The 27644-nt window shown below is 44.0% G+C and overlaps 1 long non-coding RNA gene across 2 annotated transcripts in view; it reads right to left on the reverse strand.

Moving 5' to 3' along the window:
• The window catches only part of LOC146430438 (uncharacterized), a 227433-nt gene that overhangs the window by 156296 nt on the left and 43493 nt on the right, over positions 1-27644 (reverse strand). Inside the window, exon 1 of one of the 2 annotated variants that reach the window (XR_014855371.1) lies at positions 13538-13624. The exons of the other annotated variant lie outside the window; for it this stretch is intronic. This is a non-coding gene — a long non-coding RNA (uncharacterized LOC146430438). Of the gene's footprint in view, positions 1-13537; positions 13625-27644 lie in introns of those variants that run through there. 2 annotated transcript variants of the gene reach the window in all.

The raw sequence follows: 27644 nt of genomic DNA on the forward strand, positions 1-27644 counted from the left end.
TGGGATCTCGCTAACAAATGAAGCTGTCATCAAACACCTCTTGGGGGAAGCGCTGGGCAGCGGGGGGTGCGTTCTTGGGCTGGAGCTGCCTCCGCCGCGCTGGTCCTGCCGCTAATTGCTCAGCATGGAGAGGCACACACTTAAAGCGCTATCGGCCTCGTCAATAATGGGGTATTAGGTGCCTCCTGGTTGGCGTGGCATTGATCTGTTCCAGCTATCCCGTTGTTGTTGTGTTGGGGTTTAAGGGTTTTTTTCTTTTCCTTTGTAAGTGTTTTCTGAGGCTGTTTAGCGTGAGTGCTGCTTAAGTGCTAATTGTTACACCACAGATTGATTGGCGACAAGATGGCTTGCCAAGTTTCTTCTCCCATCTCCCGGGTGGGGTGTGGAGGAAGGACAGAGGGTGGGGGCTGAGAAGTGAGGAGAGAGGGAATCCTTTTGCACTCACTGACTTCCTCTCTCACTGTCTCTCCGAGCTGGAAATTTTTGGCCTTTCCGAGCTCCTGCTGCCAGTTTCCATTCCTGTTTTGATGCTCTCTTCCCGGCTACAGAAACTGTACGTCTTCCATTCCTGGGACTGTCCCTGTTACAAGTGTCCTTCAACCTAGATGCCTTGGTGGGTAAAACAAGTGCTGCAATGACAGAAGAGGGTCTTGCCTTTCTCTTTAAGAAAAAAAAAAAACAACACAAAAACCAAACCCAAAACAAACTAGAAACTTGAAAGGGCTCCATGCCGCCAGATACTCCCTTTCTCCATCACATTCATGCTTCCAAAAACCTGTAGTGCTGATGCCAATGGTGAGAGAACTGCATAATAAATGACACAGCAATGCCATGAATCTCTAGAATCCTGAAACAGCTGGGCAGGTGCCGGAGGAAGGATTTGAAACCCTCCCAGAGAATCTGGGTGAAAGCTCTGAAACATACAGATATTGGCTTCAAGACCTGCACTATCCCAAGTAACGTGAAACATTAGGAATGTTCCACCTAAGGTTAAAGAAGGTGAAACTTAAACACTCGTTCTTCAAAAAGAGGTTCAACTGTTGCTCAGCTGAAGAAGTTCGTTAGCCAACATTTTTTATGATTTCAACTCATTTTCCATGGAATCACAGAACATTCTGAGCTGGAAGGGACTCACAAGGATCATCCAGTCCAACTCCAACATACGCTGTTTGCAGAACTGCCATTTGTTCTGATTCCTCCAGCACAGCAAGCAACTCAAAATAATCATTTTTATTGCTACCAGTGTCACTGGTCATGCCACTGGGAAAGGAACTGTATAACATTAAGAGAGAAATGAACTGGGAATTGAAAAAGCTGGCAATGGAAAGAATTACCTGAACTTTGCTTTTGCCAGTTACATGAGACTTTGAATGTAAAGCTCTGCTCTCCTGATATATCAATTTATGGTGACTGAATTAAATGTAGTTGAATTTTCTTGTGGTATTAAGAAGTTCTAACAGATGACACAGCCTTAAACTTTGTTTTCTAATTAACATTCACACTAATAACCCTTATGTACTTGGACATGACCAAGCAAATGCAAGCCACAAACACACTCTTGAGTTGCAATTTGCTTTTCAATTCAAGCAAATATGCACAGGCATTTTTTCTCACTGATCCCTCAGATCTGTTAAAAACCCTGAGGTCTGGCAGTGCCCCAGCCCTGGGAAAGCTGCAAGAAACAGTTTTAATACTGCCAGCAGCAGCTTGTTGGTGGCCATTCACTTCCCTCAGGAGGTTAAGGACATCCAAGACTACACTACCCCATCCTTCTAAGAAAAGCAAAGCACACTCCTCAGAAAGCAGTCAAACCAGAGCAAAGGGAGAGAAACAGTCCTTTACACCTTGCTGAGTTTACACCCAACAGCATGTGTGACTCCTCTAGCTCTGGCTGCACAATGAGCAACACCGTAAAATCAGAAGCAAGGAAAATTTTTAAAAATAGCAACTGCCTGGATGTCAAAGAGGCACAGGTAGACGAGAATGAGAAACACAGAAAAACAAGCAACTGAGGAAGCAGAAAAATGAGACTTTTCTCAGGTTCACATCAGATAGGGTGTTTTGTATCCTTTTCATTGCGAATGGTATGACAGAAAGTTAGCATAGTGATTCTGGTGAGGTGAAAAAATATATAAGCATAATAGTCATTGCCTAATTCTAGTCCTATTTTTAAAAGACACCAAGCACCTGATGTTCTGCTTTTCTGTGGGCCTTCAGTACCTTTGAAAATAGGTAATAAAAAGACACTGAGCAAAAACCTAAGGGAAGCTTTGATTGGCAGAAGGTGGCCAGAGGGGACGGATGAGGACGAGAACCTTCTCAGGAAGGTTTCTGTACTTGGCTCTCACAGTAACAGTAGCAAATCTGACCTCATTTGGTTACTAAACCCATGGACAAATTCCAGCCAAACTTTTCCATTCCCTTTTGTAAACAATTAACTTGTACTTCCAAAAAGCATTTGCTCGGAGCTTCAGCAAGTCACACTCAGCAACATCATGATGGAAGAGATCTGAATGTACAGTAGTCGATAAATGAGAATTTAATCACATACACAATAAAGAAAAAACACCCAAACACACACACTGAGAAGGCAAGACAGCCTTGCTAACAGAGCACATACATGGAAAACTGTTTTCTGAGCTACTCTTGTCCAAAAACCACAGAACAAATTGCTGAGGCTTTTCCCCACTGCACAAAGTGCCTTTTAGCATCCCAGGTTTTCTCCTGAGGGACAGGAGAAAAGGGAAAGACAACTGGCGTCGAGCTGCATATTGTCTGAAGATGCTGTCAAGAACATCATAAGGAAAGAGCTGTGTCTGAGGTCATCGGATTAGAGGAGAAACAAGGAATGGAGCAGGGGCTGGGGATGGAAAGGGAAGGGGGAGGCACAGTGACCTGGGTGACCTCTGCTGCACTAACTTGATATAACAAATAGTTCTGAAAAACCAAATACTGTTAACCCTTTTAAACTGGGTCATTCCCTGCTGTGGATGGCTCATGGAGCAGAATTCTTAACTCCTTCCTCCCCACACGCTTCCAAACACCTATACTTGTCACAGCATTAGGTCATAGTACATTTGCAGCTCTCATTATTGTCAAAATGGATTCCAACTCCATGGATTTCAACTCCAAATTTAGCCAGCTTTTTCAAGACAAAGCACAGTGTCTGCAAATATAATTGTGATCCTTTTTCCTATAGAAAAACTCACTTTTGGATGACAAGGTCAGTGTTTCTCTCTGCTGATATCTTCACTTCAAAGATACATTTTTAAGACTTTTGATAATATTCAGAGAAAAATATCTTCTAATGAGGAAAGGCAAAGGCAGTGATTCTCCCAACCTGCTTGGGCTCTGTGGAGCAACCTGATGGGGAGAAAATCTTCAGGCCTTTCCAGAGCCCCAGTCACAGAGACCTCCTTGCAACCCCAGATCCTGGTTTTGACCCACTCCTGACTGCTGTCTAACTGCAAACTGCAGCAAACCTCCCAGCTCCGCAAAACTGGGCTCCAAACCTTGGAGGAAATTATTAGGTTATGTGTGATTTCTAGTACATTTTTCTGCTCACAACTCCAAAAGACTGAATAAATTGTGAGGTATCTTGGTCTTTCTGGTTCTATTCCTAACCACAAATTAAAATGGAAAAAATTATCCAGAAATTTCAGAACCCTACAAACCAAGTTTAAATTTCACTCTGGTTTTGAACCTGGATAAGCATTTCAAAAAGGAACATAGATTATCCGTTACTATTTTTTATTGCTTATGAAAACCCTTAGTTTTCTCCTTTTATCACTGTGATAACCACTTTTTAACATACCCAGCACTATAGCTATGTGCAGTTTTTCACTTGGATGAGCCCCCAGCAGCAAACCCACAACCTCTGTTCCATAGCTCCACACAGAGGTCACATAGCCTCTTTTGGCATAGCCATTGCAGAAAGGCCACTCCAGCAGGGAGGGCTGGCAGGATACAGCAATTCTGACTCTTGGAAACCCCAAGGGGAAAAGATAGTTGTATGGGATTAAGGACAGAGCAGGATTCTGAACTGCTCTCCTTTGGGCTTGGATCATATGACCTCCAAAAATCCCTTCCAAGTTGTATTATTCCACAGTTCTGTAGGAAGCTAAGGACTGCTTTACGGAGCAATATGTTGGCCTGTATCAGGTGTCCAGAAACAGAAGATGAGGTCTATTTTCCTATGACTGGTCCAGAAAATTGTGATATTATCAATAAGCTCTATATGGCACCATGCTTAATAGAAGAGATAGAAATTACTCCTGGAAAAAAGATACAAAACCTTCTTGACCATTTCCACACACGAATGCATGAGGATCTTTAGAGTTCTCCTGTGGCACTGAGGGATATTTTTACTGCCTGCCCATTTATACCCCAGTTCTCTAAGTCAGGGAAAGGATTTCTGCCTCCAGTCTCTGTGCAGACAGAAGAGGGAGGCAAACAGGCTTCTCCAGAGTATTAGGAGTGGGAGCACAGCATGTGTGATTTGTGCCCTAATCTTATCGATGCAGGTAGATACCTCAGAGCTGCATAGTGAATACATCCCATCAGGCCCAAATATCAGCAGATTGCTTCCAAAAAACCATCTCTAGTTTAATTACAGATGAAATAGCATGGTTGATGAGAAGCAGAAGTCTGTGTGTAGGCCAGCAGATTGCCATCAAGAAAAATGACCTTCAGCCTTCCCTGCTTTATTTGCTGTTCATCTGGAATTGAAAAAGGAGTGATGAGAGGATGGGAGGCATTCAGTCACTTTTGAAAAGCTCCTTCTCTGTGTCTATGAGAGACACTGGGCAAACCATGTCAGAAGCTAGAAATGACACAAGGGTAGCTTTGTCTCCAGGCTCTGTCATTCTCAGCTGCTCTGCTCAGCCTGTCAAAGCTGGGTAGAGGAAGGGATTGTAAGGAACCAGACAGAAAAACCTACAGAACCAGATTAAAAAATGCTTCCACTCACCTTAGATCTAGGATTTTGTCTATAGAGGCTATACCCACTACAAGAAATCTGGGGGCATAGTTATTCCTCTTTCATAACTTAGAAAAAGGTTTCCAGACCTAGGATTCATTCGTCCTGACTCTGGTCTGCTTATGTGGAAGTCTGTCTAGTTTTTTCCACTTCATATCAGTGGCTACAGTTGAAAACCTAGTCCATGTCCCATCTTTGCATCGCGGTAGGAGAGGATTAAATTCCTCCAAACCCACTGGCACTGTTCTGGAGCAGTTTGCTGTCTGCCCAGCAAACCCAGGCACACAGGCAGGGCACAGGGTGGCAGTGCCAGGAGTAACAAATGACACAAGGATGAAACTGGGGGCGACAATATTGTGCCCTAACAACCCAGCCTTTATAAAGCTTAATACCAGCAGTGTGAGACTAATCAAGAGCCAAAGTTTCCTTTGATTCTGTTTGCACACCAATTTTGTCCATGATGGTAATCAACACCCAGATGCTCTTCTCTTCCCTCCCAACCAAAATAATGAGCTGCAACATTAGCTGCACACCCTATCCAGAGAACACTGGCAGGGTAAGCACTATCCAGGAATGGCATTGGCATTCCACCAAGATGGCTATTGCAAATAAATGGGACATCAATCAGCTGGTAAAAATAATAATTGCCTTTTAAAAGGTAATGTTATTGGATAACCAATTGGCTCGACAGATGCTTTATAAAATTGCCCGTGCCTTTTCCATGTAATATCTTACATGTACCTCAAAGAGTCCCCTACTCACACGTTCCAAAGTGCCACTGGAGTGTCCAGCCATACCTCACACAGAAACACTGAACCTACACAGAAAGGATGTTCAAGTCTAACAGAGATCTCTGTTAGGCTGCAGATTAATCATGCTGAGAAGGCAAGTCTAACATCAAAGAGGAAACTTTAAACTGAGTCCAGCAACTCTGGAGTCCAGAGCAGGGAAAAGGTTAAAGTACTGCAAAAGTTGGTGGAATATGCTAGTCACTCAGCAATGACCATTCCATCTACGTGCACAGTCATTATTGTGGGTTCCCCCAGAATTATGGATGATTCCCATAAATTTGCCAGCAGGAAGCTGTGCCAATTTCTGAGCATGGAGCAGAAGCACATGGGACATTGCTGTCTCACACTGGTATCTACAGCAAGCACATCAGCAAATCTCACTGTGCTCCAGCTGTAAGAAGGGCTCAGAGCTGTTTCCTTCTGCCTTTCTCCCGCTCATCCTCCTGTTTTCACCAAGGAACATCTCCTAAACCCAGCACATGAGGAGATCTCCTTGGCCCTGCCTCTCTAAATGAAGGAGAAACTTCTCAGCTGCCTCTTGCGGGCTGACTGAGGGGGCAGGGAGACTCTCAAGCAGCCTGATGAGAATTTACAGGTCGCCGGCTCCCTTTCCCCGCTGTCAAGCAGGGGCAAACCCTTAATGGGGCGGAACGGGGAGCGCGGGGCTGGCTCCCGGCTCAGCCCCTAATGAGGGCCGGCGGCTCGGCCCGCAGCTCGTTAGGGAAGGACGGGCACGGCACAGAACGGGAGCCGGGGAGAGAGGCACACAATGGCTCTTGAGGGACCAGCAGCCGCAGCGCTGGGGCTCAGGGGAGGGGGCACAGCCACCTCCTCCTCCTCCTCTGCCTACTCCTTGCCTCTTAAAATCCCATTACCTTCCTTTTATTTCACAGTAGAGACTGGTTGGAGGGAAAGGAGGGGGAGATGTCCAGGAGGAGCTGCCTCTGTCTAGTGCCTTCTGTCAGCAGAGGTCGGGCCCATAGGATCAATTTTTTTCTGTGGATGTGATTTTCTTGTCTCCCTCCCTCTCTCTTTTTTTTTTAAACAAGAATACGGGCGCCAGGCTTACAAGAGGTCCTCAAGAACTGTCAATCAGGGGCATGAAATATTCAGAGAGCTTAATCTTCTTAGGGGATCTGTAGAGACCCCCTCATGGGGTCTGAATGCTCTTCATGAACCTGCAAAGAATGGGGAAGGGGAGGGAGGAAAATAAACACAGCTGAAAAGAATGAAAAGAGAGACATCCTTAGACAGACACCCTCATATCTCAGTGAGGGGCATATTGTAAGAATTTAAATAGAATAGAAAAGACCTTTTAAGACCCAATTAGTGGAACAGTCTCCTTTCTGACTGGGAACCTGGAAAACCACCTTTGGGTACTCTTCATCACGGCTATTTCTTCCCTTTTTTGCTCAACAGGTAGCCGAGTTCATTGGCATTCCTAGCTCGGCTGTGACCTGATTTTTGACCTTATACAACTTAAAGCTTCTCCACAGACTTTGACTTTCGTGTGGTCTGGCCAATATACAAGAATTCTATCGATCTGCTTAGTTAAAGGTCAGGAGCAGGTACACTGGCCTGGTGGGTAGTCTGCAAGCTGCATCAATTTCCTTTGAGATCCTGGGAATTAGATGTGGATTTTTTAAGGTATTAGCACAACTGAGAGTAAGACAGTCTTGAAATATTTAATTACTTTGGGCTCACAGCAAGTACCTCTATTAAAGGAACACTACCTTAAAAACATATTGAGAGATGTGACTCACCTATGTGAGCATAAAAGCCTTTAGAGAGATCCAAGATATATGCACATCGTTACATTTTAAAGTGAAAATTTGGCTATCTATTTTTCAAAGACAAGCCAGGGACATGCTGTTTCCTGTTCAAAAGTTATAGTGAGTTCTCTGAAAAGAGACTCCTCTGTGTTTCTCTCTTTATATCTCTATGTAAATATCTGAAGGAAATTCTGAGTGAAGAATGAATACTGTAAATAAAATAACTTGATACAAGTTATTACTCTCACAATGTCAACTAAAATGTCTCTAAAATTTAGTGTCCCATGTCTGCTGCTTGAAGGACCATGTCCAGCATCTGTGGTAAGTCACTGCAGTTCCCACACAGAAAATCATGTTCAGCATCTCTGTCTTTGATAACACAGTCCAGCCCTTGAGAAAAGAATTATTAAAATTAGCAGAGAAACCCCCTATATTTATCCCTTCCATCAGCATATGCATTGCAGAAAATAATTCCACTGCTGCTGCAAATTCTGTGACAGTGAAAAATTTCAAATCACACTGGGAGGATGATCCAGCAGTTAAAGACACTAGTTTTGAATTGGAGCCATATGGGGTTTGAATACAAATGTCTTGTTAACCATCAGGCCTTACTTAAGTCAAGAAAAAGAACCAGTTTTCATTCTCTCGCTGGTTCAGTAAATCCTAGTTTGGGAAACAGCTCTGCAGCAGTGTGTGGCACCTGAGCATCTGGCTTTTACCTGTCCTCCCTGCCCCACTGACACCTGTAATCACTGCCAGAAAGGAGCAAGGGAAGCAGTTTTCTAGTCCAGAGATGTATCCATTTATTGCTCTATACCGGGATGAGTAAAAGAAGGATTGTTAGTTTCCCCCCACCCAGCCCTCGGGGGAAAACCTATCCGTGTAGCAGTTTGTGCTCATGCATCTTACACAAGCTGTGGTGAAGAACTGTGCTCAGAGAGTTTTACAGCAGGAGGGCACAGCGAGGTTGCAAGTGTTTGCTTATTCATTGAGGGACAACAGCTAGAGCTCTGCAGAGAGAACTAAGTGGAGAAGGAGGGAAAAAATCCAGTAACCAGACAATAAAGCCTATAAAGGAAGAGCTTATGCTGCAGCATTTGAGAAGGTGCCAGTGCAGGTCGAGAGAGGGGGCAGTACAAGAGCAAAGACAAAGTATATTTTTTCAGGCAGTGGTAACAAATTAAAAAAAAAAAAAGGGAGAAAGCTGCCTTCTCCCTCCTCCCCTTCTCCTGCACCTGGGGTCATGCTGTGACCTTTTAGAAGACGGGATGTAAAAGTGACCTTTGTCAGAGTGTGACAGAGCGTCCAGTCAGGCTTTCCGTGAGCAGACGTGGGAGGCCCAGAGGCAGTGCTCCTTCCCTGGGCAGAGGTCCTGACCTGCAGCAGCGGCTCAGGGAGCTGTCAGGGCAGGCTCCCTGTCCCCAGCTCCTCTGCTTTAGGAAGCACAGACAGCAATACAGCCTAGCACACAAAGAGCCTGCTCTTAAAACTTTCTCATGCTGCCTGTAACAACAGAGGGATTGCTTGGGAGCTCTGAGACAATGCTCCTCACTTTCTCCCTCTGTCCTCTCTCCACGTCCTAAAATAATCTTATGAAAAGGCCACAACCCTTAGATGCTTGAGTTGCCTTCGAGAAGTCACAGGCACACTGAAGTCCTTTCAAAAGCAAGAGAGAAGGGAATGAGGCCAGAGATTCTTTGCTGCTTAACTGCCACCACTTTATAAAACCAAACCACCCAGCACAAGTAACCAGATGTGTTGAAGAAGCTCAGGAATGGCTTGGTGGACACCCTTCTCTGGCTCCTCTCTGAGATCCAGGACTGTGTGTGTATTCCTAAATACTCTATGTCCATACATTTTCCTGCAATCAATTGCACAGATGTGGCAGAACAAATGAAGCTACAGAAAAAATAATCCAGCCCTGGGACAGACCCCAGCAAGTTGTAAAGAGGTCAGTCCCATGCAGCAGAGCAAGGAAACCTTGGAGAAAATGCAGCAGGAGCTGTGTGTCACTGGCTCACCCCACACACACGTGTTCTGCTGCCACTCTCAGGGACAGGCGCTTCGCACTCTGCCCCTAAGCCCCTGTTTTGGCTAATTTACAGCAGATCCTCTGGATAAACACATCTCTGTTGGACATGCAGTTCAGGTGCTGGCTGCTCCAGCTGGGAATCCCTCATGTCCTTGCTATGTCCTGGAGGCATGAGAGGGCACAGGAAGCAGGGCAATCTCCAACCTCCATCTCCTGCTGCCCCACGACCTCTGGGCTGCCACTGCTGACCCTGCTGGGGTTGCCAGGGGTTGACTAATTTGGACACGTTCAGGCAATTGCTGTCATCAGCTTCCTGCTTTGTGGATCAGGGAGGTTTTTCCTGTAGGCGGGAGTCAATTATTTGGCAATCTCAGGATGATCGGAAGAGACTATTAGTGTTTGACATTTTAAAGGGAAATGGAAAACAGCCCACCTCTCCCTTTCTGCCAGCTAAACCAACCACTTCATATTAAACTTTACATGGCTCCTTCCTCCTACAAATTGGCTCAACAAATGCTGCTCTTCTCCAATGTCAATGGGCCACCTCACAAAAGGATGCTTGACCACGACTCCTAACCTGCTTTCACAGAAAGTGCCTTCTGGGCTGCAATGGAGCCTCTGGAAGTCTATGAGCAGCACAAATCACTCATGGAAGACAAACCAGCAAGCTGAGTAGGGAACACAAGTATGGCAGTATCCATCAGTTTGTTAAACTAAAAAAATGGAGCTACATGATGTACGTTCAACATCCTGACCTGACAACACATGGATGAAACTTTTTTGAAGCTTAAAAATCTCATCACAGGGAAAGATCAAGCCAAAGTGGAAGGCAAATTTCAGAGCTGTTCAGCAAGCCCATGCAATTCACAAGAGCAAACTCTCTTTCAGACAGTTCTCCAAAACTCCATTCTAGGCGTCCTTATGGGATGAGACGGTTATCCACCTCTCCCCAGGATTTCTCTCCAGGGATTTATGAAGAAAAGAATACTGATCTTGGAAGTGCTCATTGGTAATATAAGCAGTAGGGTCATAAACTAGCAGTCCTGGTTCCAATTGTATTTAAAAAACAGTGCTTGAGAAAGAAGGGAATATAGTAGGGCTCTTGTTTCAGAACTAGCAGCAATAGAAGTGATGTCTCCTGACTTACAAAACAAGGTTTCCAGCTCAGATATCTCTCTCCTGTCTGCCTTAACCTCAGAATAGTAATATCACTGTTTAGCAAGCAAGTGTAGAAATCCCATCTGGAATGAAACCCTCACTCTACCTCCCACTGTGCAAATATACAGAAGCATTTTGATTTTTCCCTGCTTTAATATGATAACTTAAAGTTTGAACAGCAGAATTTTCTGTTTCCAAAGGTTTAGATAGATTGACACCAGGGAATTCTTTTAGAAAATCTTTGGGTGTTAACAACCTTCTCCCACTGTAACTCAAGGATTGAGTTGAAAGTGAAGGCCACAATTCCCTGTAAGGACTGACACAGGAAAGCCACTCTCCAAGGCTCAGACACACAGAGAGGAACACAACTTTATGGTTTCCCCACTGCTACAAATGCGAACAGTGACCCTAAATGAAGGATTTTCTGCTCTAGAAGAATAACCCATGATGGAGCCTAACGAGGGGCTGTTGGTGAGGGCTGCTCCCTCCTCCCCCTGCCTTTATTACCACCAGTATCCAGCTGGCCCAGGTTCCCCCGGGACTGGCCAGGGTTTGTCTGTGTGCAGACAGCTCTGATGTGGCAGCAGGGCAGACTCTAAGCGCTGGTGTGATTTAATAAACAGACACTTAAGGCAGTTTACGCTGGAGTCAGCCCACTTCGATGGCCTTCTCTGCTAATTTAACACTGGCTGCAGCCCCCGAGCTGGCGTCTCCCCGCTCATTAGGGAGCAGGGGTGTGTGTGCCTGTGTGTGGGGGAGGAATTCTCGTTTCACATTGGTGCTCCAGAGATTTTATTATACCGGGCAGCTCATTTCAGTCACTACATTGCAGAGGATTTTTAAAGAGAAAGGGGGAGGCAGGGCATGCTAGTTAGTATCCTTCCCTGTTGTTATTTTCATTAATTTTCCTCTTTTTTTGTTTTGGTTGGGGGGGATGTGACAAAAAGGGACAATAATTGCCATTTGCCGCAGACTTTGAGGAGTCCTCCTCAGCCATTACAGATTAAATTGCATTCTGTACAAGTGTCCATCAGACCCCAGCTCCAGACTCCAGGATGGTTAGAGGGCAGCTGATTCAGCTGCAAGAACATTTTGTTCCACTTCTGATCTGTCCTAATTATAAAAGGGATGCTCTTGCCTTTAACCCCTGGAGTTCTCTCTTCCCTATTAGGATGGAACAGCCCCTCAGCCAGCTCTTCCACTGCTTTAACAGAGTCACCTGGACTGCCAGCAGCAGAGAATAATCTACACAGATCTCTGCTGCCTGAGTGTCTCTCTCCCCATTTTTATCTCCCTGACCCACACAAACAAAGGCTTTCAAATTTGAAATAGAGAATGGTAAAACCAGAACAGGGTCAGGACTTGCAGAATCCATTCAAACAGATTTTAGATTTTGTAAAATCAAATCTAAAAGTAAGGAAAATACTCAGCCTTTCAGTCCAAAGCATAAATAGTTTGAATACACACAGCTGAGGTAGTTTTAAGGTAGTGAGCATCAGTACTCCTAAGGACTATAGTGAGAGGCAAAGTCTATAATATTTTTGGAGAAGGTACACATGAAATCTATTATGGTTCTGGCAGCACAGACAGAAGTATCAAGGCCAGCTTGTTAACAGCTGCCTCAGGAAGAACTACACAGCTGTACTGACAGCACTGCAGTGTAGACACAGAATGCACACCTGGACTGCACCCAAAAAGAAGTAGGTTGTCCTTATCCCTTCAAATAAAGAATTGTTCCACTTTAAAACCTCTTAGAATGGATCTTTCCAAATCTTTGGTCACAAACAAGGTGCAACAGGACTAAAAACAAAGGAGAGAAACAAGGTGGGCCTGATACTGCTCCCTTCAAGCCTGATTTTGATGCAACTCTGACACTGACTTCAACTGGGCTACATCAGATAAGAATCCTCCTTTGTTTGATTTTGGCTCCTGCAGCACAGACTCCCCTCCTAATATTAAACTGTTTTCTCCCTCTTACAGCTAATTCCCATCCCTTCCACAGCCACTTTCCTAAAAGAGGAGAAGGGTTGGGATTCATGCTTCTCTGAAAACTGCCTGTGGGCCCAAGCTGCCCGAGAGTGCCACGAGCACTTGTGGCCCCAGAGCACCACAACCAGGGCAAGTCCATCCCTTAGCACCACGCTGGTTTGGTTTGGTTAGGTTTTGTTTTGTTTTGAGTGAGTTCCCATTCTGCTGAATATTTCCTAGAACCAACACCTCTTTAACCACTGGCTGCATGTCCAGACCACATTAGTGGAAAATGTAAAAGAAGGAAAAAAACTTAATAAAATATCCATGGAGAAGAGCAGAACAGTGTGTGTCTTCTCCAGCTAGAACTGGACAGCTCCCTCCAACCAGGCTCTCATCCTCAATGCCTAACGGCACAGAGAGCCTTTTAACACCCTTCTGATACAATCCAGAATCAGCTGTTACCAAGCCCATGAACCAAGTCTATGAACACACTCAGGAACACCGTGCAGAAAACTTGTAGCAAACAATCCCGAGGAACCTTCTTTATAAAAGAATTTCTCCTTATTTATCTTCAGTTAGAGAGCAACTGATGCCCTGAAGCAACAAGTCTGACATTCCTGCCAGAGATCTTACCTGTTAAAGCAGTTCTTTTACTGTCCTTGTCCTTGTGGTATTTTAATTATGCCTGCCTATTGGATTTCAATGATCCTTGTGGGTGCCTTCCATAAAAAGCTATAATTCTACCTTCTAAATCCTTTTTCAGGGAGAAGTTTCTAATACATGTTCTCTGCATCATTCATTCTGTGAAGAGCATATTTATTCTTTTGGGACTTACCCATCTTCTTACACAGCAACACAGAGGTACTGGTCAAACTGGACACATATTTTAGTTTGGAATCCCCTGTCCAGTCTTTTAAGGCAGCTGAGCCATCTCCGTCTTCTTAAAACAACATGTCTGAAAAGTCAGAAATTTGCTACTTCAGTAGATAAAGATAGTTATAGCAATGTAAAATTTATTTCAAAATAGGTGCCACACTTCAATAAATAACATCAAATGATCACATATGTAAGTAAAATATTTGTAGCAGTATAAACTTGATAAGTGAATGAAACTGCAGGATGAAGGATCAAACAAGGAACTGCATTTCACTGAGTCAGCTGAGCTTCTGCAACTGTTCATGCGCATTTTTAGCTCACCCTAATTTTGAAAAATGAAGTTAAAATCAATAATTATTCAATGAGTAAATGCTTAATTGCTTATTTATCATAGTTGTTATTATTTTACATATTGCTGCTAGTGCCGGAGGTTGGAAAGAGAAGAGACAGAGGAAAGTACATCATAGTAGGTGTGTGAGACGTGGTTGTTTAAGAAGTTTAAGAGGTCAAAGAAATCCTAAACAAAACTAACAAAAGGAACGTAACTGACCCTGAAAATCATAATCTAAAATCTAATTAGAACAGGTGAAGCTGGCAGCAGGGAAGGAATAACACCAGCAAAAGTGAATTACACTGCAGAGCTACCTAAGACCTCTGCCACTATCCATGACACTTGTACTACAAGCTGTGCTAACCCCAGAGAAAAAATCCACAGGGAGAGAGCAGAAATAAGTGTGAAATGCTCCAACTCAGTAAGTATTAAAAAAAGTCTACTCAAAACTCAAATGTAATTTATTCTCTTCAGCACTGCCATCATTTCCACTCGCAAACTAAAAGCCTGGCACAAGGGAGACACAAGCGAAGACTTCTCCTTAGTTTGTACTGGAAGCAGGTGGATAAATCCCTATCCTGGGTGGAAAGACAGAGTCTGGTTTAAGGGAAGGAAAGCAAGGCCAAGCTTTCAGCCATTTTGTGCCGCCGTTTCCAATGCCCTCGGACAAGCTGATCGTGTCAGTGTCTCAAGGTCCCCAGAGACCGTAATCTTATGTGTTCAGAGAGGCTTTAGTTCATGCAAGGTCAGAGTAATTGTGCATGATTAATGGTTTATCTCTTCCTGAAAGCTTTACACAAAGGCTCCAAACCAAGTTAGCCGTAATTCCATACTCCTTACAGTCCGCTTAAAGGGGCAGCATCCTATTTCCTGTTGGTGGGGCCAAGCAGGTTGACTTTATCTATCAGAATTGGAAGTGAGCCATGTGGCCTCTGAAAGAAGTTCCTCTCCCCCATTCAGCTCCCAAGGAAACATGAATACACTAAAAAAAAAAAGAAAAAAAAAAGGCACGAAAGGGAAAAAAAAAAGAGGAGAAAAGAAAGAAAGAAAAAGGTCCAAATTCAGTCTAAACCACCCTAAAGTCTGAAAAAGAGTTTTCTGTAACAGTCCCCAAACATTTTGCTGTGAGATTCTTCGGTTTTCTGCAGAAGTGCTCCTTATCATATTGCCAGAGCAGGGCACATTAGAATCACCTTAGAATCTCATTTTTATTCCACAGCCTTATTTTGTTACAAAAAGGATCATTTTTAATCAATTACAGCTTTGTGACCATGGGCAGCCAAATAAGCTGATTAAATTATTATTTGCAGATAGAGCTCACAGATAATTCCTTAGGGATAGCTGCAAATTTAGCCCTTTTTTGTTTCCCAAAGCATTAAAGCACCCAATTGCCCTGAATGCATTGTGCCTTTTGCTGGAGATTTGAACTGTGGAGCATTTGAGAGCTGCTCGTTCAGCTCCTTGGTGACACACAGGGTGTAATTGGGCACCTAAGTCATATGCTGTTGTTTCTGCCCTCCGAGTGAATGTGCAAAGCCCTTTATCCAAGAGAATAGTGCAGAGTTTTGTTCCCATAGCAAATCCTCCTTGCTCTCTAAGATGTTCAGATCAAACACCACATTCTCTGCGGTTTTACGCGAATAAAAATCCACACACGTCAAGTCTGTTCACTAACAGCAAACGACAGAAATCACAAACATGGATGAATACAAACAGCAGTTGGCAGCTCAAACATGCTTTTGTCTTTTGTAAATGCAGTTCCCACCAGCAAAAGTTTTGATTTATCTGGAAATGTTAAATATTACGTTATGTCAAAGGGAGGAAAGATGTCCAGTATGGTTAGAAACTTCCACACAGCAGTAACAGGAGTTGCCCAGAGCTCATGGAAAATGAGCCAGGGAGCTTCTGGAAAGGCAACACTGCCAGTCAAAGGCTGTTCACCCCATTCTGCAAGTGTGTCAGGAGCAGCAGTTATTTCAGAAGATGGAGGAGCTGAACTGTGTCAAGAGCTGCCTTGAACACCTTCCACCTACCAGGAAAGGACTGGCTGAACACTGCAACCAGAAGAAAACTTGGATGAAAGAGAATCACTACCTCAAATATTTTGCTGTCAGGGGAAAGGTAAGATTGGACACTGGACTGCAAAACCAAATGGGGGGATTGGGCTCTTGGAAAGGCTTTCAATGGGAAACAGTGTAGTGTAAAGCTGGAACTTTGTGGACAGATGATACCAAGAGTACAGTGGCAAACTGACAGAAGGGAAATGGGGGGCCTCTGATCTTAATTAACTCCAAAAAATTGAACACCAATATGGAAATAGCAACACAAGTAAGGGTTAATATCAAGGAAGAGCATATGAGGGAAGAGAAAAAAATTGGAGACAGAACTGCAAAACAAATTACATACATAAAAAGCAGAAAGAGGAAAAAAATAAGAAAGTCATCAATGCCTTCTTTACTTCCACATTCACTAAAAGATTAATGGTGACTCAAGGTAATTTTTCCTATCAAGAGAAAGACACAGTCCAGAACAAAGACAAAGCAGGTTAAATAACACTTCTGTCAGTACAGCCCAACTGGGGGGCTGTGTGCTAAATCCTCTTTCCCCGGAGAGAGAAGGAAACATCATAAATTATCCAAGCTGTGGAACAGACTCTATGCACAGGGCTTGGATCACCACATGCCCACAGAGCCAGGAACTGGGAATGGCAGCAGGTCTGCTTCTGTAACAATGGAGTCTGAGAACAACAAAAATTCTTGAGCTCATGGAAGCCACATTTGGGTCACCCTGAGTTACTTAAATTGAACACAACCAGGTATGTAGGACTGAAGAAGTCTGCTCCAAAGTAGCTCAAAAGTAGCTGGAACAGTTAATCTGTGAATATATAGTATTAATCTTGATGTAACTCTGGAAGATTCTGAACAAACAGAAGGCAAACAAAGGACCCATCTCTGAAAGCACAACTCAGTGAACTGCAAATTACTTAAATGCACCTTGAAGAAAGATTAAAAAAAAAAGAATAATCATATTACAAGAAACTAGAAGGTAGTAGAATTATGAAAAAAACCCCCTGTCAATACAGAATTGTCAGGAACACATTTATTATATTCCATCTAATGGGGTAACAATACCTGCAACTAGGGGAGAAGAGTTAGGGTGATTTACTTCAAAAAGTAAAGTAACAAAACAATGCTTTTAATCCTTGCCTACATAATGTTTTCAGAGCACAGAAGGGAAACTAAATGTAGATTAAAATCACCACAATTTGGTGTACAAACATCTGGAAAATCTTCTTAAATTAACAGCAATTTGCTGTCAAACTCTGCATGTAGCTCCACAGGGGCACATCAGCTCCAGCTTCAGGAGCCACTGGCATAAAAAAGAGATACACAGTTGCCATTGTGGCCGGTATTATTAGAAGTCAACAATCTCAATAAATTGGGGAAAAGATCATCTGTATCCAGATGGAAAAAATCAGAGAGGAACAAAATCAATCTATAATAAACAAATTTAAACAGATACGAACAAGTGGCAGCAACATTCAGAGAAGGGACTTCAACAATGCAAACTGAATTTTGGTCAACAAGTTGAAGTTACCAGAACAAGGAGAAGGAAAATATCTTATCCCAGAATGTACTGACAGGTGAAGAATGGAATGTCATTTTCATTGTAGTGCTAGACTTGCCTCATGTTAAGATAACCAGCTTTGGCCACCTCACTGTAACACATCCATAGATGGACAAGAGACCATCATGAATTTTAAGAACATTCAAAAACATTGCTGAAGGATAAAGATTGGTGGAACTGTGTTTATTTTCCATTCCAAAGAGAGAACAGGACATGATTCTTCTTTTGCAGTAGATAAGTAGTGGTTATGAAGAAGACTGACATTCCTTTTTTTCCCTGGCCACTTGGTAATAGAACAGAATGTAGCCAGCTTTGCTGATGGCAAGAATATTTGGGTTTGATATCAATTTAAGTTTGATTAATTTCCAAATAAAACAGTCAAGCAATAAAATGATCCAGCTACATAGGAAGGAAGCAGAATTCCCTTCCAAGAAGGACTTTAGAGAGCTTTGCCACGGGATAGGCTGAGTTTGCAAATCACAGTCATGAGCAACACAACAGCCGAAGTGGTGGCCATAAACTCATTGTGGGGATCTCAACTCACCTGGAATTGTTGAGCTCTGAAGAAGCCTAGCTTGGTACACCAGGACTTAGGCTTGTGGGTAAATAAGCAGCTTGTGGCAGAAGATGAGCAAGGTGTGGGTGACTGGTGTAACTGCATAGTAAGGAGCATCCTGACTGCAGCTCGTCAAAACCAGACTGACCCAGAGTCCTGGTAAGCTCCCCACCTGGGCTGGCCTGAACCAAAACATTGATCAGCCCAGATTGCTCAGCAGCAGGCAGTCCAGACTTTGGTCTGATGATCAAGATGTGGACTGAGCAGATTCACCAGGAATAGCAAATCAGGAATTCTAGACTGGCTTTCAAGTCCCCCATCAAAGCATCTCAGAGGCTTGCATGTGACAGCACAGGCCCTGACAGCACCATGCAGGGTCACAGTGCAGCCTTTGCTCCAAACACAGCATTAGAGCTCAGTGTCACAAGCAGGCACTGGCTGGTATGTGGTCAAACCCACAACAAATGGGGACCTGCCATGTCACATTTCCCTGGCTCGATGGCTGTAAAGTCAGCATGTGATGCAGAACAGATTCAAAAAAGGAAAACACTGCTTGCACCTTCAGCACACATTTTCTGAAGCAGACCTGAAGATGTATCAGCTGGCCACCTTTCATTCTTTGCAATGCTGTGAGGAAAACAGGACAGAGGCCTATCCATGCTCTTCTATGAACATTCCCTGGAAAAACAGGAAACAACCCTGGCTTGGGATGCAATGTCCTTTCCAATATGGTAGCAATACATTTTTCCAAGTGGTTTTGGTTTTTTGTTTTTTGGGATTTTTTTAACCTGTTACAGTTACCAACAATTTGAGCAACCTAACTCACAGTTGCCATGGAGCCTGGGCCTCAATTTCTTTTTCTTCTTGTCTCTTTGGGGTAAAAGTAGATTTTTATGCCAGATTAGCCAAAGTGCTGCTCTTCTTTGATCTACAGTTCAGGCCACAGGCCTGACTAGAGAAGGGAAAAATAATTCACTAGGGTGCTCCTAACTTAACTGCAGCCAAAAACACTTGGGTTTCCAAGGTTCCCCCACTTCCTTTTCAGTAGGGACATCAAGAAACAAGTAACAAGTTAAATATGTTGAAATACATTTCTGGTTTGCTCTTCATTTCTTTCCCGCTTGCTCTCTTTCTCTACAAGTAGAACCTGAACAAATACTGACCTTAGAAAAGCCTTTGGATGAACCATCAGAAGGTATATAAAATACTTCTAAGCTATTGAATAACCACAGTATCCCAACCCTCAATTCCCCTTTTTCATTTTTTTCCTTCCTTCCACTCTTCAGCAAAAGACAGACTGTAGAATTTTTTAACAAATATTTCTGACTCCACATCTAAGAACATCTCTAAAGGGGAGGAAAACTCTAGAAACCTTAACCTAGTCTGGGGCAGATGTCAAATAACAGACACCTTCACACATTCCTCTGTGCTTATACTCAGCTTCAAACCCCCATGAATTAGCCTTTAGCAACCTCTAAATAATTTTAAAACTGCAAGAATAGTAGCAGCTGTAGCTGAAGTGAAAACTTCCTTAGTTCAGACCTTAACTAAGTCAGGCAGAACAGTGAAGTTCTGAGAAAACAAGGACAAAGTCATCTAAAATCTAGCATGACAATGACATATTTTTACTCATGACAAAATTAACAGTAAAGTCTGCATAACTCAGAATCATATAAACAACACCAGGTGCTTAAGTAGCACTTAGCCTGGTGTTAATTATATCTCATGAGCTCTGTCTTTCAGCAGAAAGGTTTCCAAGAAATGACTCTCCAGCGGCACCAGAGGATTTGGAAACAGCTTGTTAGTACCTTACAGAAACAAAGGATTAAATTGTGCCTCAAAACATCCAAGACACGCTGCTGCAAAGCCATTCAACTAAATCCAGTGCTTTTTACAATCATAAGGAGTGGGACACTGATAGAGTTAGAAGGACAAAGCTGAGAAACAAAAGCAGTCGGGGCTATGAGGGGCAAAAGTAGGGGAATTAGATAGAAACCAGGCCTTCTGTAGCCCTACAATTTCTTTTCTCCCACTAGTTTTCCTCTATTTAGAGTTACAGACCTCCTTCTGCACCCTGGCCTGCCTACTAGCTCAGCCAAAATATATATTCCAAATATTTCAGTCCTTCCTGTGAAATAGCTCAGCTGTTTCTCTGCCTGAGGTAAACCCACCTCTTCTTCTTAAAATGATACGATGTTGGACACCAGAAAATTGATTTCAGCCCAGCAGTTTGTTACTATGCAAGCGGGAAGAGCAGCATGAACCACCAACCCACACCTACAAAACAGACTGCTGACCCAGTCTGGGACTCCACCAGGACATCTGAAGGTAATTTTGTTTCTCTATTAGAATACTCAGTATGCAATGCAAGAAGAATTAGCTATCTGGGGTGTTTGGTGCATTTTTAATTAACAGGAACAGTCATACAATGTCAAAAATTGACTTCTGGGGGGGTTTGAGTGATATAAGCAGCTGTTGCATTCAACTTACCTGACCCTCCAGAGAAGCAACACATAAAGGACAACAACAGATACGGGTTTTTACTCCATTCCTGTATGCATTTAGTCAGGAGAACTTACCGACTTTCAAAATGTAGTTTACAGAGCCTGAACTCAGCTGTGCAGCCTGGAAAGTGGAAGTGTGAAATGGCAGCAGCAAACAGGCTGGCTGGGCCCAGGGAAGGCTCATGCCTCTCCAGACATTCAGTCACGCCTGTCTGAACACTGTCATTCAACCTTCCCTCCACAAGACTGTTCCTACCTCCTCAGAGGGTCTCACATCATCCTTCTTCCAGTGGGCCAGTAGGATAATGAGGAACCCTCTGTGCAGAATTACTCTCCACGACAAATGGCTTAATCAGAAAAAAAAAAGGAAGTTATTGCATGGGAAAAAAATAAACCGAAACAGTTGCATCAGCACCTGTGTTAGTAATAGCCTAGAAAAAATAGAGGGATTTTGAGATGCAGTTTTCCCAGGAAGTTTCAGTGGTTTACTAAGTAGAAAACACCAGCACTCCAAATAAATTCTTAACTAGTCAACTTTGGATTCCTTTAGCATACACTTCCACTCAAATCCAAACTCTCCCGATTTCCCTAGGTATTAAAATAGGACAAGCTGGACATATTGAGCAAAGTAGTCATTCCCTAATATGTAAAGATAGGAAACATTTTCTCCAAGGATATGGAACACTGACATGAACCACACAGGCCATGCTTTGACAGTCATGACTTTGATGGGACAGCAAACACTGCACACACAGATTTTGTAAATATATGGTACAGAAAGGAACTGGTTAACAAGAACACAGGAAACTCCTTGCAAATTGTAGTGATGGCAATTTCCTGCAATAACTTAGAAGATTTTCACTTGCTTGCTTGGGTTGGTAACTCATATCCTTAGGTTGAAATTCAAGAACCTCAAGTCTCGACACACAATCCAGTGATTAATAATATAGATTGTGTATACCAGAATGTGGAATATATGGGACCAGATTCATGGTACACCTACATTAGGTGTAACATAAGTGCCTTTCAGCAAGGGTTTTGGTTTCAATACACTTTTAGGTTTGTTATTGGAGAAGAGGCTTAGAAAATTGACTATTCAAGAAAAGCTGCCACAACAGTCAATGAGAGTTATGTCCAACTGCAAAGAAAGAGCTGAGCAAAGACTAGGATTCAGAATGGGATTTCCAAAATCACTCAAATTATATATGGCTATGGAAGGATTTTTGGAGGCAGAGAGGGCATTTCAGCATCCTACTCCTATTCCTATCAGCTTTCTCAAGAATGTATTAAATTATGGATCTGCCATTTGTAAAACCTTTCTGCATAATCCTAAACCAAGTAAGCACTTTAAAAAGTTCTAATGTGAGCCTTTAGCTGTATGGGTAAGTCCTATGTGATTATCAGGAAGCTGGTTTTCCAAAGAACAAACCACACTGACCACACATCAGGGGCTAAGCTCTTCTGAAAATTCAGGCACTTGATTCTGTTGTCAAAATGTAAACCTCACAAGCTGAAAATATTTTCAGGCAAAGATCTGAAGATCTGTCTGACCTCTGCCAAAACAGGGGGTTAAAAACAAGGGCATATGGATTAATAAATTCTTTCATGCTTCTTGCTCTTTACAAGCATGGCTTTAGTTGATTTTTGACAACACAGATGCATCTGTGTTTAAGGACAGAATAGTGGCTAGAATGTAGTACAGCTGAGGAAAACAGGAGGAGAAAGAGGCAGGAAAACACCCTGAAATCACTGTTGTGAACCAGACACTTCCACCTCACAGCCTGACACGAACCACACGGTTTGATAGCCAAAGGGCAGCATGTCATGCTTTAGTGTTGCATTTTTCTCCCCCATGGCAGTGAGTTGCATTACAATCTGTAAAGTAGCAAACCCACAGAGACCATTATAAATAGTCATGGAATGCCCTGGAGTGACTGCAGCAGAGCTGGAACTGTGCCTTCTTAGCCCCTTGAGGAATTTCAGCTGCGGCTTAACTGTAGGGACATCACTTATCCTATCAGCTGAATATCTAGTAGACAGGTAGATGTGGGCCTTCACACAAGATGTGACAAGGTGAACAGCTGCTTCAGTGAATCCATGTTTGCTGGGATGAGGCTTTAGGGGCCTTCAGTTCCTGAAAACAGCAGTCATCTCTATGCCATCTCATCTCCCACAGCCTTTCTTCCACAGAGAACCATCCTCTTGTCCAAAGGAGGAGGCAATAGCTGAGGCCCAGCTGAGGAGATCACTTGGAAAACAAGCCTGACTCAGAGCTTCTTCCCAGCCCCACCGATATGGCTCCTCACCTAGACCCCACTGAATGTGGCCCCAGCCCTCACGAGCAGCCCAAGATGCACTGACAGTGTCTCTCTTGCTCCATGGACAATGGCTTCAGGAGGTGCCACCAGCAGAGCCACAACACCTGCTGCAGAGCACTGCTGCAGTCCACAGGCACTGCCTCCCTCTGGAACCATGCAGATTCCCACCCTCTAACACAGAGCTGGGCCTCAAACTCCCTCCAGATGCACGTGGAAATGTCACTTGTCCCATTAGGTGCCACAAGTAAAACACAACCCTCAGTTCTGCTCTGCCCACAGCCCTCACTCCTGCCCTTTCAAAAGTTCTACCAACGTGGCTTGAGGCACCCAGCACTTTCCATACACCAGTTAGGTACAGGAACACACATCTCCTTCGGGAAGCCCTCTTATTTCCCTCTTCCCCCATTGCCCATTCCAGTTTCTAACACACACTGCAGCTATGAGAGGCGCATAAGCTTCGGTTCTCTCACCACTGCTATTTGTTGTCACCAAGCTTCTTGTCCTGCAGAATCAGCCTAGAAACTCCTCCCAAGGCTTTCCTGGCTTTGTGGGCAACAATGGCTATTCAAAACTGGGGAAAACCAGGAACTGGAGAACACTCCCAGCACCTAAGAATTATCTCATTTTCTAGCAAAACCGAGGCTGAGATTGACCACTATTTTTTCCCCTCAGAAGTCCACTGGGCTCTTACTTATATTACTTACTGCCCAAACATGTCTGATTTGATGCTCTGCTGTACTCAAGAGTTCACAGAACTTACTCATGTGCCAAGTTTGTTATGAAACCTCAGGCTGTAGCTTCATTCAGAAACTTTCATCAAGTTTCTGCCACACCTGCAATGTAAAAAGAGCAGTGCAGGCCTTACCTGCCTCCCAATAGGGCAGTGCAGGACCCAAATGCCCCAGTACCACAGTGTGCCTGGCAGAGCAGGAATTCCTCCTCAGTTGCATAAGTCACAGATATGGTCTGCAGCACCAGCCTGGTGCTGGAATGACGCAGCAGCAGACTGGGCTGTGCTGTGTCTCCTCCCTGAACATAATGAAGAGAACTGCTTGTCCCTGTCCCTTTCAAGAGCACATAACTGAGATGGTTCCTCGCCCTGTCCCGACACAGAGCCAGGCTCAGGCAGGTTTGCAGCGCAGTGCCTTTGGCTCCTGCCCCAGCTGAGTGGGGACACAGCAGCTGTGTGAGCCCACAGCCATCCCCAGGCCAGGGCTGGTGCCTGTGCATGGTCTGAAGTGCCGCAGCAGCTAATTCCTTACAGCTTGCACTGCTGAGCCCTCGCCGGGGCAGACACTTGGGCGCCCCTGTACAGTTAAAGATCACAGGCCTTGATAACCTGGCTCTTTGATTTATGACAGCCCAGACCTTAGTGATCACCTAATGAGGGGAACCTGGAGTGTCAACCTGTTTATTAAATACCCAGAACCAGCTGTAGACCCAGCCAAGGAAATAAGTTAATCATATTTCTCATTTATTTTGGGTATCCCTCTCAGTCCCTGGCTCTCCCCATTCTCTCCTTCGTTCTGCCTGGCTCCCTCTTTTCATCTCAGAAGGGGAGGGATTTCGGACAGGTCATTTACGGAGACTGTCAGGGGGCCAAAATGTTTGCGATTTCCTACTGATTTCTTAGGTGTTTAGAAGTTAATAATATTCAGCACCTCATGATTCTTTCCTAGATGTCAAACAAAGACATGAAAGGCAAGGAACCCAAGAGGAAAGGAGGGGGAAGGAGGGAAAGAGATGGAGCAGCGGAGGCAGTAGGGGAACAACTTTCCTTTTCCCCACAGTTTTAAAGAAAGCTGCATCCAAGAGAAATCCATACTTAGTACTAATACAAAAAAGAAGCACATAGGAGTCATGCAAACATCTATTGCTTTTAGTCAAACAAAAATTTCTTTCTCTCCTTTGTAACACCCTGAGCAACACAAACTAAGATCCAAGAGGCTGTGCAACCTTTAAAACTGTGAAACTACTGTAAACTACTGTAAACAACCTGAAAAACTACTTTACATTTATGAATTTTCTCTTCATTCCATGTTTATGGCTCTTACTTGCCTAATCCATTCAAGTTTTTGGGTTTGTTGTGGTTTTCTCCCTTTTATATACCTTACAAGAAACTTATGAAAAACAGGAGTAACAAAAAAAAAAAATCACAGAAATCACTGTATCCATCCACCTGATAAGACACAACTCAGAATCCAGGGGAAAAAAGATATCCAATATTATAATGATATCAGACATTACACAAATAATCTGGATAACTCAGTTACAGATCTTGGGCACAGAGCAAGTGCAGTTAGGTCTATATTGATATATTATTGTGAGATTTATAATAATTAAGGCTTTAATGAAGCTCAACTATCACCAATTCAAATGTTTTTGTTTCTTTTTGACCACAACAGTGGTCAGAATATGTTTCTTGAACTTAACAGAGTTTTAATCAAAAAAGTACATCTCTTATCCATGAGCAGAGCTTCTGCTCTCTCACAAGATGAAGCTGGCCCCAGCAACTGTGAATCTGCCTCTGAATAAGCCTGTCTGCCACATCTGGAAAGATAAACCTTAAAATCTGAGGCAATAAACACCCTTCTTTATAAATACTTCGGTGAAACATAAATGTGAGGAAAGCTCTCAGAGACCTACTCCGATCCACACAGGACAATAAATCAGGTCATATCTATCCCTTCTGCTGTATTCACAAAGCATGAGGCAGCTGATACAGAGCACTAGGAAAATCCAATGTTTAGTGTTCCTAACAATAGCTCCCTACATTTTACTCCATCCCAACCAGCAGTGTGGTATTTGAATTGCAATCAGAGCTGTTCTGAGAGCTGGACACATTTGTGCATCTCAGCCCTGAGGTCAGCAGGGCTGCAATACTGCACGGGCAGGTCCACAAACAGCACAAGCAGAGCCCAGGGCCAGCTGCTTGGGGAAAAGGCAATACCTTGCCTCTGCTATCGCCTGAGAGGCCAGAGAGGCCAAAAGGAGAGGGCCATGGGATGACGAAGCTTTTGAGTTGCAAATGTCAGATAAGCATCTTCACTTCTGGCCTAGCAACAATCAGATACAAGCCTGAGGTCTGGGCTCACCACACAGGACCTTGCTCCAGTTCATGCCTCTGCTTCCATCAGAAACTAGGAGAGCTGGCTTTTCAGGGGAGGAGAACTGGGCCTGAACAGCACCTTCTCATTGAGTAGAATTAGGGTGTTTCCAATAGTGCCTTCCAGAGCCTCCAAGCAAAGACCTTCCCCATCTTCTTTCACAGTGACCAGGTGAGCTCACAGACTGAGCTCTGCGATGCTAGTGATGGGTGAGCTAACAGGGATGGAAAAGAGCCCACATGAGTCCTTGCTGTTGGCAGCTGAAGAAGAAACGAACCTCCTGATGTGCCAATCCTGCAAGTCTCTGAGTGAGCTGACAAGACCTCCAGGATTATCAAGGCTTATCAGAAGTTGTTGCCTCACCCTTCCAGGCTCAAGGCTTGCAGAATTAGCCTAAAACATCAAGTGGTGCTATTTACAGAGGCTCCACCCTGATGGGATGATTTTCAAAGGCATCAGACACCCGATCTGAGCTGAACAATTGCAATTCCAGCCCGGGGTATTTCAGTGTTGTCCCCTTGCATCCCTCCTGAGGCAGCACTCACCTCAGCATGACCCTCTGTCTCCTTGTGCTCCTTCCCAGGCCTTCCCATCACACCATTAACTGGCTTTTGCGACCCAAAGGAGGAGCTCAGCCAGGCTTCTCTTAAGAGCCCAAGATTGACAGGTTTACCAATTCAACCCCCTGCCTACTGTCACAGATGAGTGCTTCAAGCTACCAAGTTCATGCACCCTCTAGACTACACAAGAATCTGCCTGAAGCTTCCCCACATCTCCCTGACTTGTATTGGCCAGAAGAGCCCATAAGGGCAGCCCAGAGTGCACTTTCTCTGGTGCTTTATCCAGCCTGCTTGGAAATGATGAGGAAATGCTTTGGGTTGCTGCAGACTGGCCCGATTTTTAGCTTCAGAAACCTTAACGCTTTGCTTGGTTTCCTTTTATCTGCCTCTTTATCTGTTTAAATTTAGCCTGGTTCTTCTCTGCTGTTTCCCAAGTCTGAGCCAATATCTGTTACCCAGTAGCCAAGGGGGATCTTTCTCTGCCACTTTACTTCTTTCTTCAGCTCTGCTCATTCTCTCACAGGAGCTGAGGCTCTCTTGACCCAAAATCACGATCCTGCTGGCAGCTGCTGCTACCGGAGGTAAGATGTCTTCAAGGCATGACATCAAGGAGTACTGCAGAAAATAGAAGCAAATCCTAAAGGCTGCCTGTGTCCATATAATACATTTATTTAATTGATATGCTCTCAGCTTTCCTTAATAGAAATTGTCAGAAGCATCCAGCAGAATTGCCTGGCGCTATTTAGTGAATCCCCCAGAGCAGGCAGGTAGCAGATGGGGATGGGAAGAAATTGCTAACTGCCCTTATTGTGTGGAAATGAGCCTGCGAGCACTTGTAGGAGGAGTATTTCAAGATTCAACCGAGAAATAATAGTATGGACATTGTAGCAAGCAGCTAAAGTGGGAAACAGGAGCAAAACAGGTCTGTGTTGAGAAGGGACTTGAAAGGAAGAGAATGTACCCAGCAGCTGCTGGCATCAGGAGCAAGCCCCGGAGGTGGCTCTCTAGCTGGGGATATGGTCCGTGACACACGGACACAAAGGAGTTGTTTCCCTTCCGTCTG

The sequence above is a fragment of the Lichenostomus cassidix genome, chromosome 15, assembly GCF_008360975.1.
Source record: "Lichenostomus cassidix isolate B80296 chromosome 15, HeHo_3.0, whole genome shotgun sequence".
Lineage (NCBI taxonomy): Eukaryota > Metazoa > Chordata > Aves > Passeriformes > Meliphagidae > Lichenostomus > Lichenostomus cassidix.